Source organism: Diabrotica undecimpunctata, chromosome 4, assembly GCF_040954645.1.
Source record: "Diabrotica undecimpunctata isolate CICGRU chromosome 4, icDiaUnde3, whole genome shotgun sequence".
Classification (NCBI taxonomy): domain Eukaryota; kingdom Metazoa; phylum Arthropoda; class Insecta; order Coleoptera; family Chrysomelidae; genus Diabrotica; species Diabrotica undecimpunctata.
Window position 1 is genome coordinate 115,165,303 of NC_092806.1, and position 15,539 is coordinate 115,180,841.

The 15,539-nt window shown below is 29.2% G+C and overlaps 1 protein-coding gene across 2 annotated transcripts in view; it reads left to right on the forward strand.

The window, feature by feature from the left end:
• The window catches only part of DAAM (disheveled-associated activator of morphogenesis-like protein), a 524,757-nt gene that overhangs the window by 146,017 nt on the left and 363,201 nt on the right, over positions 1–15,539 (forward strand). The gene's annotated exons all lie outside the window — the stretch shown is intronic.

Genomic DNA, 15,539 nt, shown 5'->3' on the forward strand with positions numbered 1-15,539 from the left:
TCATAGTATTATCTTTATATTCAAAGTTTTTTAGAACGTTAAGTTTTAACAAATAAGATAAAAGAATTGAATTGACTTTGCATTTTGACGTGTTATTGATAACTGGAAGATTCATTATTATGTAAATAATTACTTTAGACTAGACAAGTACCGTATTCGTAATTCATATTAGAATTTAGCCAGAAGAAATATTCAGTCGAGAAGATTTGGACGAAAATGATATGTAAAAAAATCGTGGATAAAAGAAAGCGCGAAAAATTGACCATAAACAAATGAAATTGAATTGACTTTTGAGTTCTTGCGAAAATTTTGCAAAAAGTAAGAACACTACACAGAACTTGACAGAACGGCACAGAAACATCATTCTTATAGGCCAGTGGAAATAATAACGGGTCTGCCGTACCTAGACGGATGAGTACTAATAGACGAGAGGAAAACCTCCAAATAGTGCTTTGATTTTCGATAAACCCATAACTCGCTGGCAACCGGGCAAATTTGGTAAAATTTGTTTAGCAGTAAATGGTTGGCTTCAATTAGTACCGAATATAAACATCCTGGGTTAACCGATAATTGTATAAAAGGCCCGGTTTCAGGTAACAATGGTTTACCTGAGGTACAAGGTCTTAACAATGGGCCAAGTCAGATAAATTTAATAATATTTACAACCGCACTAATTGAAGTCGACCATTTTCTGCTAAACAAACTTTACCAAAATGTTCGTAATAAAAGTCTGTACAACTTATAATTTTTTTTTTGGAAAGAAACATGCAAATAAATAATTGCAATTACTTAATTTTGATTACAAACAAACTGGAGACTTTTTAAAACAATCGTATGCTACTCGTCGGATATTTTTATCTAATTAAAACTTGTGTAAAAATTTTTTAAATTTTTTAACCCATTATGTATTCAGATTTAATATGTAAAGAAGTTTTTTGAAAAATTTCGGATTTTTCTGTCAAAAAATTATAGCAATTTTTATCACACGCGCGAGTAGCGCACAAGCTCATTTTATTAAAAGTAGCTGTAATACGCGCAAGGAAAATGATTTAATATTCGTCAGAAACTTAACACGTTAACAGTTGACTAAATTTATTTATAATTACGGTAGTTTGACAATTGTTCGTCAATAATATTTGATAAGAGTGATAAGAACAAAATTTTAATATTAATTATTTTCAGCAAATAAAGTTGTTGAAGTAATTTTTAAAATAGTTTACTTAATCAGTTAGTCTAGGGGCCAGCTAAGGATCATCGTGGTCTTTTTAATTCAGGTTTTTTTTGTTTATTAACCGATTTTAATGTAGCATATCTCATTTTATGTGTTTTTTTAAAATTGTCTGTTGACGTCAAATCTCTAGTAAAGTTTTAAATTAGCAAAATAATAAGTTTGATGCTTTGATTGATTATTTAAAAATAGTTCCACTAAAAACTTAATAAATCCCTAGATGGGAGTCTTTTTGTAATATCTAATACTACATATTTAAACTGTCAAACCCGTCTGTACAGTTATGTCGAGTAAAAACCTAAGTTAATTGGCCTATATTAAGATCTTGAAAAATGAAGATAACGTGTACAATATTGTATACAGTGTGTCAATTTTAAAACTTACAATGGGCTATATCTCATGAACAAAAGCTGATATCGAAAAAAGCTTGAAACCGTTTATAGGATAGTAAGGCGGGACTAAAATGACATGAAAAAGGACTTACCACCCCTAGGCCCCACCCACCAAAATCAAAAAATTGCAAACCCCTACTTATGATTCATCATTGAAAAGACTATAAAAAATGTTATCCAATGGTATAAATAATAATTATACAGGGTGAAGCCATAATTGTGAAACTTTGACTTAAACGGAAAATTTAATGAGGTTTTTGTTGAAGTACAAATTTGTACAAAATGTCAATTAAGTAAATGTTTAAAATGGGTTCCGTTGTTTTGTAAAGGTTTACCCGTGTCAGGTTTGAGGAGTCGTCGACCAATAAGAGTTCGTCAGTTACAACCTAAACAAGTTTTGCACCGCCTACAGTGGGCTTAACAACACATACATATCCTTCAACAGTTTTGGAATTTTGTGCTTTTTTAAAACGAGACCAGAATCTGTTTAAATAGTGATAGCCGGCGAATTCGTATTTGGCGAGAGCCAAATTTGTAAAAAATGTCAATTAAGTAAATGTTCAAAGTGGGTTCCGTTGTTTTGTAAACAATAAACAGTCTATTTTCAAATTCTGCACGAACTTTGGCAAATGTTGTTTCAGTAATAGTGTGACATGCTTGCGTAATTTTTTCTCGTAATTCCCCAAGTGACGCAAGTTGAGTTTTATAAACAACTGACTTGAGGTAACCCCATAGAAAAAAGTCAGGTGGCGTTAAGTCTGGTAACCTCGTTGGCCACTCAATAGGACCTCTCCTTCCAATCCATTTGTTCGGATAATTAGTATCCAACTAGTGCCAAACTGGAGCTGCATAGTGAGGAGGTACCCCATCTTGTTGGAAGTGCAGCAAATCTTCGTCTAGAGCTAGGTTGCCTTGATCGGTCCCTTTGGTTCTCTAATTCATACACAATTAAAGGTTCGATGGTGTTTTTCAACATAAATGTCGCCACTTAAATTGCCTGGTATGAACAAGAGGCCATATGTTGTAATGCCTTCTTCTTCAATGCATTGTACATCTATTATTATTATCATGCACAATCACTTGTGGCGTTGGTTGCCGGGACTTTGTTGTGGATAGGGCTTTGTTTCAGAAGAAGAATTGACAGTTGACAGACGGAGAAGAATTGACAGTTGATATTAGATAAGGAAAGAAGAATTCACAGTTGACAAATGGTTTAGGTCTTGGCTAAGGTTCATGCTCGGCCGATAATGCAGATTCAACGCTTACCAACAGTGACGTCAGAGTAGTTCAAATGTCCCGTCCTGTCTCGCCCAAGTGCCGCATCCTCTGCTTTGGGCAGAAATATTAACATTCCCTAATATTCCTGCCCAAACATTAAGTTTTTCAGGATATTGATTGTGACCTCCTCTGAATCGATACGGTTTCGCATCACTCCAGTGCCGATAGTTTTGTTTATTAACATTACCATTTAGCATAAAAGTACATTCTTCAGTGAAACAAATATTTTTTAAAATTCTCGGTACAACGCGAATTCTTTCAGTCATGAGGTCACAAAACTCAATTCGTCGGTCTGGATCATCATCGCCTAGTTCTTGAAGAATTTGTGTTGTACAAGTGAAACTTATGTAATTTCAACACCTTTCGAACCGACTCATTTGAAAGTCCTGTCATTGCAGATAGGGTTCTTGACGTGTTGATGCCGTAGGCTCTATTGCAAAATTTCCAAGGACCTCAAATTGGGATGCTTCATTTAGTAATCTTGGGGGATCCCTTTTTTTATTTTGCACTGATCCCGTTTCTCTAAACTTTTCATATGAAAATGATCTCCCCGCGTTTAGGTATACTGTACACCGTCGTGACAACTGCAGCTGAATGACAGTACGGATCGTACAAATGATGAAAATTAATGACATTTAAAATTCTCAAATAAACCAAAAAACATTGAATCTGACAGAACCCAAAAAACAGATGTTTTCAACTTGTTTTGCAAAAACGGAAAATTAAGTTCTTATTTAACAAAAAAAAATGGAATTAACAGCCTGTATAATTATTAAATAATAATTATACAGGGTCATCAACAAAATCAACAAAAACCTCATGAAATTTTCCATTTAAGCAAAGTTTCACAATTATTGCTTCTTATTGGATAGCATTTTTTATAGTCTTTTCAATGATGTATCACAAGTAGGGGTTTGCAATTTAAACTATTTTGATTGTGGTGGGTGGGGCCTAGAAGGTTGATGGGGATGAGTTCTCTTTCATGTCATTTTAGATAGTTTCAAGCATTTTTCGATATCAGCTTTTGTTCGTGAGATATAGTCCATTGTAAGTTTTAACATTGACACACTGAGTCACAGAGCGCGCTATAAAATTATCGATATCTTGGCCAAAAATAAACCAAAGTGCATTTTCACCAAGCGCGCAAAATGTTTGCAAACGTTTATTTTTATTTATTTAATATTTGTATGTAGATGTTTGTAAATGTTTTTTGGTGAAAACGCACCTTACTACGACCATTTTCCCAAGCTGAAAATGTTCCTTTTGAGTTTTTTTTTTATCATTACTGTTAATTCAAGTATAAATGTTTATTGCTCAAATTTGCTTAAAAATCTACAAATTTTTCAAGAAAATTACAAAGTCAAACGGATATAACTTTAATATAAATAAAGTTAAATTACCTAATTTAACAAATTTTGTCTAAAAGTCTATTAATTAAGCTTAAAAATGAGATGTAAAGCTCATTTTCATGCGAAGAATGCCAAGTTGCGATCGAAAAAGCTTCGAAAAATACTTATTTTGCAACCATGTTGCACTAATTTTATAATACATATTATATACTTTTTGTAGAATTGTAATTAATTGAGTAGTTTTATAGAAAAAAAAAAATTCCAAAAATTACTAATTATTTTTTTATTCAACATAAAATTGCAAATAATTCGAAAAGGAAGCGTTTTTCGAAAAATTTCCAAGAGGGAAAAAGTATTTACTTCAATGAGATACAAATAAAAAAAAATTTATACAAAGCGATTCGGGAAATTCTTTTTTTGTTGTCAGTTATTTGTTAATAACAATTTCCGGCCCACTTGGAAAAATAAAAAAATACATTTGAACTTAAAAAAATATATAGTTAGAATCGAATAAAAAAGGTCGGTCAGATAGCCAAGCGGGCTAGGCGGCTGATTCTCATTCGCTTCACTGTCGAATGGTTCGGTGTGTGAAAAATAAAAAAGGCTAACGCAGCAGTTTAAAATTTTAGATGAATCTGCGGCTTAGACTAGAATACGCTGGTGTCTAATCGGCCTATGGTGGAGCAGTACGGCAAGAGATAAGGGCTTGCGGCTTGGTGATACTCCTCCATAGGTCCCTACCGGAAGGGCGCGCCTTATATATATATATATATATATATATATATATATATATATATATATATATTGTTATGATGTGTTTTTTGTTTGAATGATGAGCAATGAGTATTTTTAATAATATAGGGTTTTTATCGCGGTTCTCAAAGAATTAGCTTGTAAGTACTTTTTTAAATTATCTTTATTATAACTATTATGATATACACATATATATATATCTAACCTAGCCAATGTAAATTTAAAATAAACTATCTTTAAATTGATATTCTTATAAAACTAATTAAATTCTATAGACAATCTAAAATTTAAACAAAACTATCTTCAAAATTGAAATTGTTATGACACTAACTAAATTATATTAACAAAATTTTGTACCTTTCTTTCACTGAATGCCTAAATGAACTGTTTTCTACTATATAGATTCTAATCACCACTGAATGTCTTCGTACTTCAGTTATCCTTGTTTTTTGTGAAATTACTTTTTCCAATTATCAGCTTCTACCAATTTAAGATATAGTTTTCTTCACCAGCATTTATACACCACCAACCAAACCAGCAAACAGCATTTATATTTATTCTTCTTTTCAATATACCAATATCCAATTATTATAAGTTGATTTATATTAATCTCCAACCATAATATAATTTAATTTCTTCCAATATACTTTTTTTTAATCTTCAATAATTATTTGTGTATGATTATAAATGTGCATTAAATTATATGCATAATTTTTAATCTTCATTTAACTCACTATATTAAACAATTGGACTATTTGTACTTGATTCACTGACTCCAACTAACTTTCATATTTCTTACTAAACTTTTCTGACTGATTTCTTGAAAATTCTGAACAATTTACTTCACTAACTAACTTTCATAATAAACTGGCCTGACTTCTGACTAAAAACTGCCATCTTGAATCCAAATCACGGGTATTTATATCTTTTTGGATATTCCAGAACCATCTGGTAAGAAATCATGTTCCAATTTGTTCTATTTCTTCGATATCGATGTTCTCGAAAAAAATATCTGTTCCATCCACCGACATAATCATTATTCCAGAATGTTCGACCGTAAACAATGGTCACACTCTGCACTCTGGAGAATTCGTTAATGTTCCATTGATAATTTTGTTGACATTTAGGCTTTTCAGATCAGAATAAACATTCAAATTAGTAACTAACACTCTAATTTAATAAAATACACAATTCAAACAATATATTATTATAACCCCACTTATATTCGTAAAAATTCTTAATATGACACTTGGAGTATGTATAGTTGGTTGCCTAGTCACATGGCTCACTTAAATCTATTTACAACATTAAAATACAACTTTTTACACTTATTATATGCTAATTTATTAAAAATGCCCTCACAAAAATATATTTTTATTAAATTCTCTAGTATATAACTTATTTAAAACAACCAAATATCTAATATTATGTAGTATATAACTTATAAATTATTTTCTATAAACCCTAATTGTCACAATACCCCAAAAATAATATTTAAAATAAATAATTTACTTATTATTTTTTTAAATATTAATTTTCTCATACCTTATTAAATTTAATAAATTAATAATTCAATTTTTTTTTATTATTTAAAATGTGTTAAATACATCCCTGTTCGCTGTCTACGTCAAAACAGAGAACAACGGAGCACAGTTCGGCTATTCTATGGTCAAACTGTCATGTCAAATGGAGCAATGGATATTATACCAGAGAATAAAATATAACCTTAATTAAAAATATAATCTATATTGTGTTCTGTTTATTTATAGACAAAATCTAGGAATTATTTCCATTCAACAGGCTTTCATCCATATAAATTGGTAAGTTTTTTTTTTTACTTTATTATATTAGAAAGACATTTTTATAGCAATTATAGTATCAATTTTGTGTCTAACCCCAAATTATGATTTTTAGGGTACAAATTAATTTCCATATATACAAAATTCAACAAGTATGATGTCAAATTGATTCAAAATAATGAAATCTACCATCTACCATTTAACAAATCAAGTCTATTGAATAAAATGGATATATCAGTAAGTTATTAGTGTTATTATATTTGTGTTAAAGGTATAGAAATCATTATTCAATCTCTTCATGATATTGAAAAATGTCGTTGATATGAAATATGCCTCTTAGTCTGTTCTCTGCATCTATTAACACATAACTATTTAGTCCATTCTGATTTTCAATTGTATATGGACCTTCAAACATTGGTTGTAATTTCTTACAACGGTTTTCTTTAACATTACTTTTTCTAAGTGAACGAATTAACACTAGGTCTCCTTTTTGAAATGTGATTGGTTTTTTTATATTTCGATTTTGTCTTCTGATATATTTTTCAGCTTTCCTCCTAATTCGGTTATTCACTTTCTGCATTACTTGTTCTAACATATCCTGATTATATTCACTAATCCACTTTCTGTTTCCTATATGGCCAAACATTAAATATTCTGGTACTTCCTCTGTATTCAAATTATGTGTATTATTTAAAAAATACTCTACTTGTGTTATATGTTGCTGCCAAGTTTCGTGTTGATTTTGGCACAGTATCCTTAAATATTTTATAACTTCTTTAATATATCTTTCTGCAGGATTTGCCTGAGGATGTCTGATACTTGTAAAATGAATGTTGATTCCCTTTTTCTCACAAAATGTCCGAAATTTTTGGTTGTTAAAATATGTAGCATTATCTATTATGCAATTTCTAAATGGTCCTATTTCTTCGAAAAATTGATTAATATATAATTTTAATGTTTTAACATTTGTTCTAGAGCAGGGATATAGTTTAATAAATTTTGTATATAAATCAACTGTCACTAGTATATGCTTTTTTCCTGTTGGACTGAGAACTAAATTTGAAATAAAATCCATGGAAACTGTATTTAGTTTTTCATATACAATATTAGATTTATATGTGTTCTGGTTTTTGAAATTCTTTTCTTTGTTTAGTTGACATATTGGGCATTGGGTAGTAATTTCTTTTGCTATACTTATGTCATTCTTTGCAAAATAATTGTCCCTAAATAGCATCCATAGCTTTCTTGAACCAATATGCATATAATTGTTATGTAAATTTTTCAATATTTTCTTTGCTAAAGTTCTAGTTATTACATATACTTCTATGCCATTTATTATTTTATAATATACTCCATCTTTCCTAAGGACTTTTTGTTTTTCACTCAAATTGATCTGATCTCTTATAATTTCTTCTTTAGAATATAATCCAGTACTTTCTACTAATTGATTTAATCCAATTTTTATTGTTCGCTGCCCTTTTTGTGATGTATTTTCTAACCTTGATAAAGCATCTGCCACTATATTGGATTTTCCAGAAATGTATTTGATTTCAAAGCAGTATTCACTAAGTATTAGACTCCACCGATGTATTCTACTGTTTCCATATTTGTTATTTAATATAGACGTTAAAGCTTGGTGATCTGTTTCTATTGTAAATTCATTACCCAACAAATAAAATCTTAATTTTGTGACACAGTTTATTATACTTGCTAGTTCTAATTCTGAAACTGAGTAACCCTTTTCATGTGGCTTTGTAATTCTTGAAATGAATTGTATTGGGTATTCGACCCCATCATGTATTTGTAATAATACCCCTGATAATCTCTCTATTGATGCATCTGTTCTTAATATGAATGGCTGTGTGTAGTCAGGATAGTATATTTTCAAATTTGACAGAAAAATGTTTTTAATTTCTTGGAATGCTAGTTCTCTTCTCTGATCCCATCTCCATTTTACACCTTTTCTCAGTAGTTCAAGTAATGGAATTTCTTTTATACTTAGATCTGGTATCATCCTTTTATAATAATTAATTATTCCAATAAATCCTCTTAAAGTTCTTAAATTGTGTGGTGTTTTATATTCCTGAATGACTTGTGTCCGTTCTGGATCCATTTCGATTCCCTTAGTGTTAAGTTTATAACCTAGATATATGACTTCTTTTTGAAAAAATGTACATTTTTCTTGATTTATTTTTAGTCCAACTTTGTCTAATCTATTTATTATAATTTTTAGGTGTTTCTCATGATCTTCAGCCGTTTTAGAAAAAATTAATATATCATCAATGTAGTGAATTACAAAATGTTCATATTGATCTAAAATATCATGAAGACATCTACATAGAGCACTGCAAGATGACTGAAGTCCAAATGGTACTACTTTGAATTGATATACTACTCCATCTATCTGAAATCCTGTATACTGTCTACTTTTTCTTTCTAGTGGTATTAACCAAAAACTATGCTGTAAATTGATTTTAGTGAACAATGACATTCCTGTAATTCTTCCTAGTATTCCATCTATACTCATTGGTGCTTCAAATTGCTTTTCAGTAATCTTGTTAATATTCCTTGCATCCAAACATAACCTGATTTCACCTGATCTTTTTCGTACTACTACTATGGGATTTATAAAACGTGTGTCTGCTTTCTCAATGATTCCATCTTCTAACATATTATTAATTGTTTTGTTTACTTCTTCTCTGTATTTATATGGTATTGGGTATGATTTTGTTTTAAAATCTTTTTCTTCTTTAACTTTTATATTATGGATATAATTTTGTGCAATTCTATTTTCTTTATTGACAAGTCCCTTGTGTTGCTGCAATATGGAAACGACTATTGATTTATATTCTTCAGTGCAATTTAAAACTTTCATTATATCTTCTTCTTTACAAATAAAATTATTCTTCATTATGTACTCATTATTCCTTGCTTCCAATTTTACGCACTCCGCCTCGTAGGCATCCATCTGCTTAAAATTTCCATTCCTTAAATATTCACTACAATAATTATTCTTTACATTCTTTTGGGACATTTCCCTATCATCAAAATACATTTCTTCTTCATAAACATCATTATTTTCTTTTAATAATATCCTATCAACTCTTATTCCTTCTTCTACCTCATCTTTCTGCATAAATTTAATTATTTGCCCTTCCAAAGTTACCATTTTTTCTTCAAAATCTATCTTTACTTTCTTTTTTTCCAATTCATCATTTCCCATTAATATATCAACACATAAATCCTTGACAATAAATCCTTGCATATTAATTTCTTTATTAAGAATATTAATTTTAAAATTGGCTAGTTTATCAATTTCACCCAACTTCTTATTATTTGCACCAACAATTTTAATTTTTGGAATCTTTATTATATCTGATAGTTTTAATGTATTAAAAATAAAATTCTCCGAGACTAAAGTACTTTCTGAACCAGTATCTATCATAATTTTAATCATTTTATTTTTGGCCAAAGCATTTATATAAATTAAATTAATAGAGTCAATAATTTTATCCTCATCTAAAGAAATAAATTCAGAAGGTTTTTCATAATAGCAATGGCCTAACTTGTAATTCAGAAAGTTTACTGCACAAAATTTTGATTATTAGAATTGTCAGATTGTATCTGACCACTTGGATCTGATGTACTATGTCTTTCCCTACTATGACTTCTACTCACATTTTCTTGCCTTGTACGATTTCGTTCCCTGTCTTCGCAGCTCCTATTCCTTCGAACACAATTTACCTGTCTGTTATAGTTAGGTCGCTTAAAATCTTGTCTATTATTATTAGTACTGTTATTAAAATGTTGTCTATTATAATTACTGTTATTATTATTAAAATTTTGTAAATTATTACCATATCTATTATATGATTGTCTATATTGTTGATTATCATTTTTATTATATTGAAAGTTATTATTGTTTTTTCTGTTGTTATTATTACTTGTCATATTGCCTCTTTGTATTCTTTGAATAAAATTAATAAAACTATCTATTGTTTGAATATTTTGTACAGTTGCGGTTTGCACAACATCAGCATCAAAATGTCTAGATACATTTAAGACTGTTTCATCCTCTCTAAGTGGTGGTTCTAAATATTTTGCAACTGTTATCAATTTCAATGCATAATCTACCATATTTGATTTTAAATTTTGATTATACTTTCCAAAATATAGAATTTCTCTAAACTTGGCTTGCTCTAATTCACCCCAATAATAATTTAAAAATTTATTTTCAAATGTTTGAAAATTATCTAAATCATTCTCAATACTAGCAAACCAAGTTGCTGCATTGTCATTTAATGTCATTCTAATATAATCTTTAATATCATTAATATTATTCACAAATCTTAATTTATGTTTTAAACTATTTATGTATACTCTAGGATGCAAATTTTTTATATTACCAGAGAATTTAATCCCAGTCTCATTTGTTAAATTTAAGTAAGGTCTCCCTATGTCTCTCATTTGTGAAATATCATCTATTCTCTGTTCCACATTTCTTATTTGATTACAATTTATTTGGATATTTTGTTGTATATCGTCTAATTTTTCTTCTGTGTTTCTCCTGTCTTCGTTAATTTTTACTTCTAAGTTACATTTCTGTAACTCTATTTTCTGTTCTATATCTATCTTATTATCTTGAATAATCCTCTTTACTTCTGTCCTCTCATTGTCTATCCTTTTCTTGTAGTCATTCCGTATATTTTTTATTTCATTTGCTACTTTTTTCTCTGCAGCTTCAAGTTTTTTATCCATTTGTTTTACAATTTTATTATTATTATCTTCTATTTTCTTTTCTAATTTTCTATAATTCTCTTCCAATTTCTGTTCCATTTTTTTCATGTCTTCTTTGACTTCTTTTGAATTCTCTTCCAATTTTTTCGTATTCTCTTCCATTTTCTGTTCCATTTTTTTCATGTCTTCTTTGATTTCTTTTGAATTCTCTTCCATTGTCTTGTTCATCTGCATCATTAATGACATCAAAGCTGCCATATTGACATTTTCCTCTCTTTCTGGATTCATTTCTGCAGTATCTTGTGGAACTTGAACTAAACTCTCCTCTTGTATAGGTTGTGTTTCTACTTCCACATCTTCTTCATTCTTTTTGCTTCTTGTACCTTTCTTTCCTTGAGACATTTTGAGACTTTACTTGTTCAAATATAATTAAAAATAAAATCTATAATTTTTCCTTTCTACTGATAATTAATTTAATTATATGAGAGCACTTATCTTCCCAAACTAATTCTTTTAAATAGAGAGCTACCGCGTTGGGGCCAAATTGTTATGATGTGTTTTTTGTTTGAATGATGAGCAATGAGTATTTTTAATAATATAGGGTTTTTATCGCGGTTCTCAAAGAATTAGCTTGTAAGTACTTTTTTAAATTATCTTTATTATAACTATTATGATATACACATATATATATCTAACCTAGCCAATGTAAATTTAAAATAAACTATCTTTAAATTGATATTCTTATAAAACTAATTAAATTCTATAGACAATCTAAAATTTAAACAAAACTATCTTCAAAATTGAAATTGTTATGACACTAACTAAATTATATTAACAAAATTTTGTACCTTTCTTTCACTGAATGCCTAAATGAACTGTTTTCTACTATATAGATTCTAATCACCACTGAATGTCTTCGTACTTCAGTTATCCTTGTTTTTTGTGAAATTACTTTTTCCAATTATCAGCTTCTACCAATTTAAGATATAGTTTTCTTCACCAGCATTTATACACCACCAACCAAACCAGCAAACAGCATTTATATTTATTCTTCTTTTCAATATACCAATATCCAATTATTATAAGTTGATTTATATTAATCTCCAACCATAATATAATTTAATTTCTTCCAATATACTTTTTTTTAATCTTCAATAATTATTTGTGTATGATTATAAATGTGCATTAAATTATATGCATAATTTTTAATCTTCATTTAACTCACTATATTAAACAATTGGACTATTTGTACTTGATTCACTGACTCCAACTAACTTTCATATTTCTTACTAAACTTTTCTGACTGATTTCTTGAAAATTCTGAACAATTTACTTCACTAACTAACTTTCATAATAAACTGGCCTGACTTCTGACTAAAAACTGCCATCTTGAATCCAAATCACGGGTATTTATATCTTTTTGGATATTCCAGAACCATCTGGTAAGAAATCATGTTCCAATTTGTTCTATTTCTTCGATATCGATGTTCTCGAAAAAAATATCTGTTCCATCCACCGACATAATCATTATTCCAGAATGTTCGACCGTAAACAATGGTCACACTCTGCACTCTGGAGAATTCGTTAATGTTCCATTGATAATTTTGTTGACATTTAGGCTTTTCAGATCAGAATAAACATTCAAATTAGTAACTAACACTCTAATTTAATAAAATACACAATTCAAACAATATATTATTATAACCCCACTTATATTCGTAAAAATTCTTAATATGACACTTGGAGTATGTATAGTTGGTTGCCTAGTCACATGGCTCACTTAAATCTATTTACAACATTAAAATACAACTTTTTACACTTATTATATGCTAATTTATTAAAAATGCCCTCACATAAATATATTTTTATTAAATTCTCTAGTATATAACTTATTTAAAACAACCAAATATCTAATATTATGTAGTATATAACTTATAAATTATTTTCTATAAACCCTAATTGTCACAATATATATATATATATATATATATATATATTGTAAAGACTACGACCGTCAATTTATATTTCTAAAGTATTCAACTAGTGAATTCAGAGGTTTAATCGGTCATTCAGGTTGGCAAATAAAAAAAAGAAGTCAACTACTTCATAAGTTTATTGAAGACGTTTCGCTTTATATTTCTAAAGCTTCATCAGTTCTCTAAAATATAACAAATGACATTGAGTTTATAAGAAATACAGATATAGTTCATAACTTACAACTCAATATGTAGTATGTTATCGATGTTATCATATCTACTGTACACTTTACTCCTTATTTAAAACTAACTTAACCAAAAAAGAAAAAACAAAAAACAAAAACAAAAAACACACAAACTTTGCAGAAAATAATGTTCATATTCGTAGATATGAATATTTAAAAAATTTTATACGAACATTTGGCTTCATTTAGATGGTTCTCCACTGAAGACCAACAAAGTTCTGATTTATTGCAATCTAAACAAACAACTTGACGCGATACCGAAAATTATTTTAAGGGCATTGTCTCAAACCTTGGAATTTGGTGACACATGGCCCTTAAAATAATTTTCGGTATCGCGTCAAGTTGTTTGTTTAGATTGCAATAAATCAGAACTTTGTTGGTCTTCAGTGGAGAACCATCTAAATGAAGCCAAATGTTCGTTTAAAATTTTTTAAATATTCATATCTACGAATATGAACATTATTTTCTGCAAAGTTTGTGTGTTTTTTGTTTTTGTTTTTTGTTTTTTCTTTTTTGGTTAAGTTAGTTTTAAATAAGGAGTAAAGTGTACAGTAGATATGATAACATCGATAACATACTACATATTGAGTTGTAAGTTATGAACTATATCTGTATTTCTTATAAACTCAATGTCATTTGTTATATTTTAGAGAACTGATGAAGCTTTAGAAAAATAAAGCGAAACGTCTTCAATAAACTTATGAAGTAGTTGACTTCTTTTTTTTTTTATTTGGCAACCTGAATGACCGATTAAACCTCTGAATTCACTAGTTGAATACTTTAGAAATATATATATATATATATATATATATATATATATATATATATATATATATATAAAGGTTTGGTGCGGTAGAAATGTAAAAATAAATTAGTTGGTATATTCGGTTTGTACGCGTCTTTTTAGGGGTAAACCGCTCGCTATAGCTATAAACATATTTTATATTACTTTTTCATAATATGAAATACATCTTTTTTATTTCGTTTAAGTACCCATTTAATTGATCTGATTTTGCCAAGTTGTAAACATTTTAAAAATTTATTCTGGTAAAATATAATGAATCGTAATTTAATTTCTGAGGCATACCGTTCAAGAATTATCGCCTTAGTTGAAGAGGGCCATTCACAACGGTTCGTGGTGAAAAGAGTGGGTGTTTCTCAAAGTGATGTCTCACGGATGTGGAATAGGTTTCTAGAGACAAATTTTATACAGGATAAAGGTCGCTCTGGTAGACCCCGAGTTACCAATAAGCAACAGAACATATATATATATATATATATATATATATATATATATATATATATATATATATATATATATATATATATATATATATATATATTTAATTCTTCTATGTCGGCACCAACCCTCTAAAGAGACTTCAGGCATGCTACATGTATCCGAGTATCCTTGGCTACAATAAAAGAATAATTTTAGAGTCAGGTTTGAGGAGTCGTCAACCAATAAGAGTTCCTCAGCTACAACCTAGACAAGTTTTGCACCGCCTCCAGTGGGCTTAACAACACATACATATCCTTCAACAGTTTTGGAATTTTGTGCTTTTTTAAAACGAGACCAGAATCTGTTTAAATAGTGATAGCCGGCGAATTCGTATTTGGAGAGAGCCAATAAGAACTGCACAACTAGCAGATGCTCGTCCCATACTTCCTTTCGGGGGTGACAATGTTGTTTTAAACAGATATTATGGCAGGTGGACGCACAAAATTGGTGGTTATTATGGGAGTCTAATAGGAAAAAGGTACATTACGGATTTGGATTTT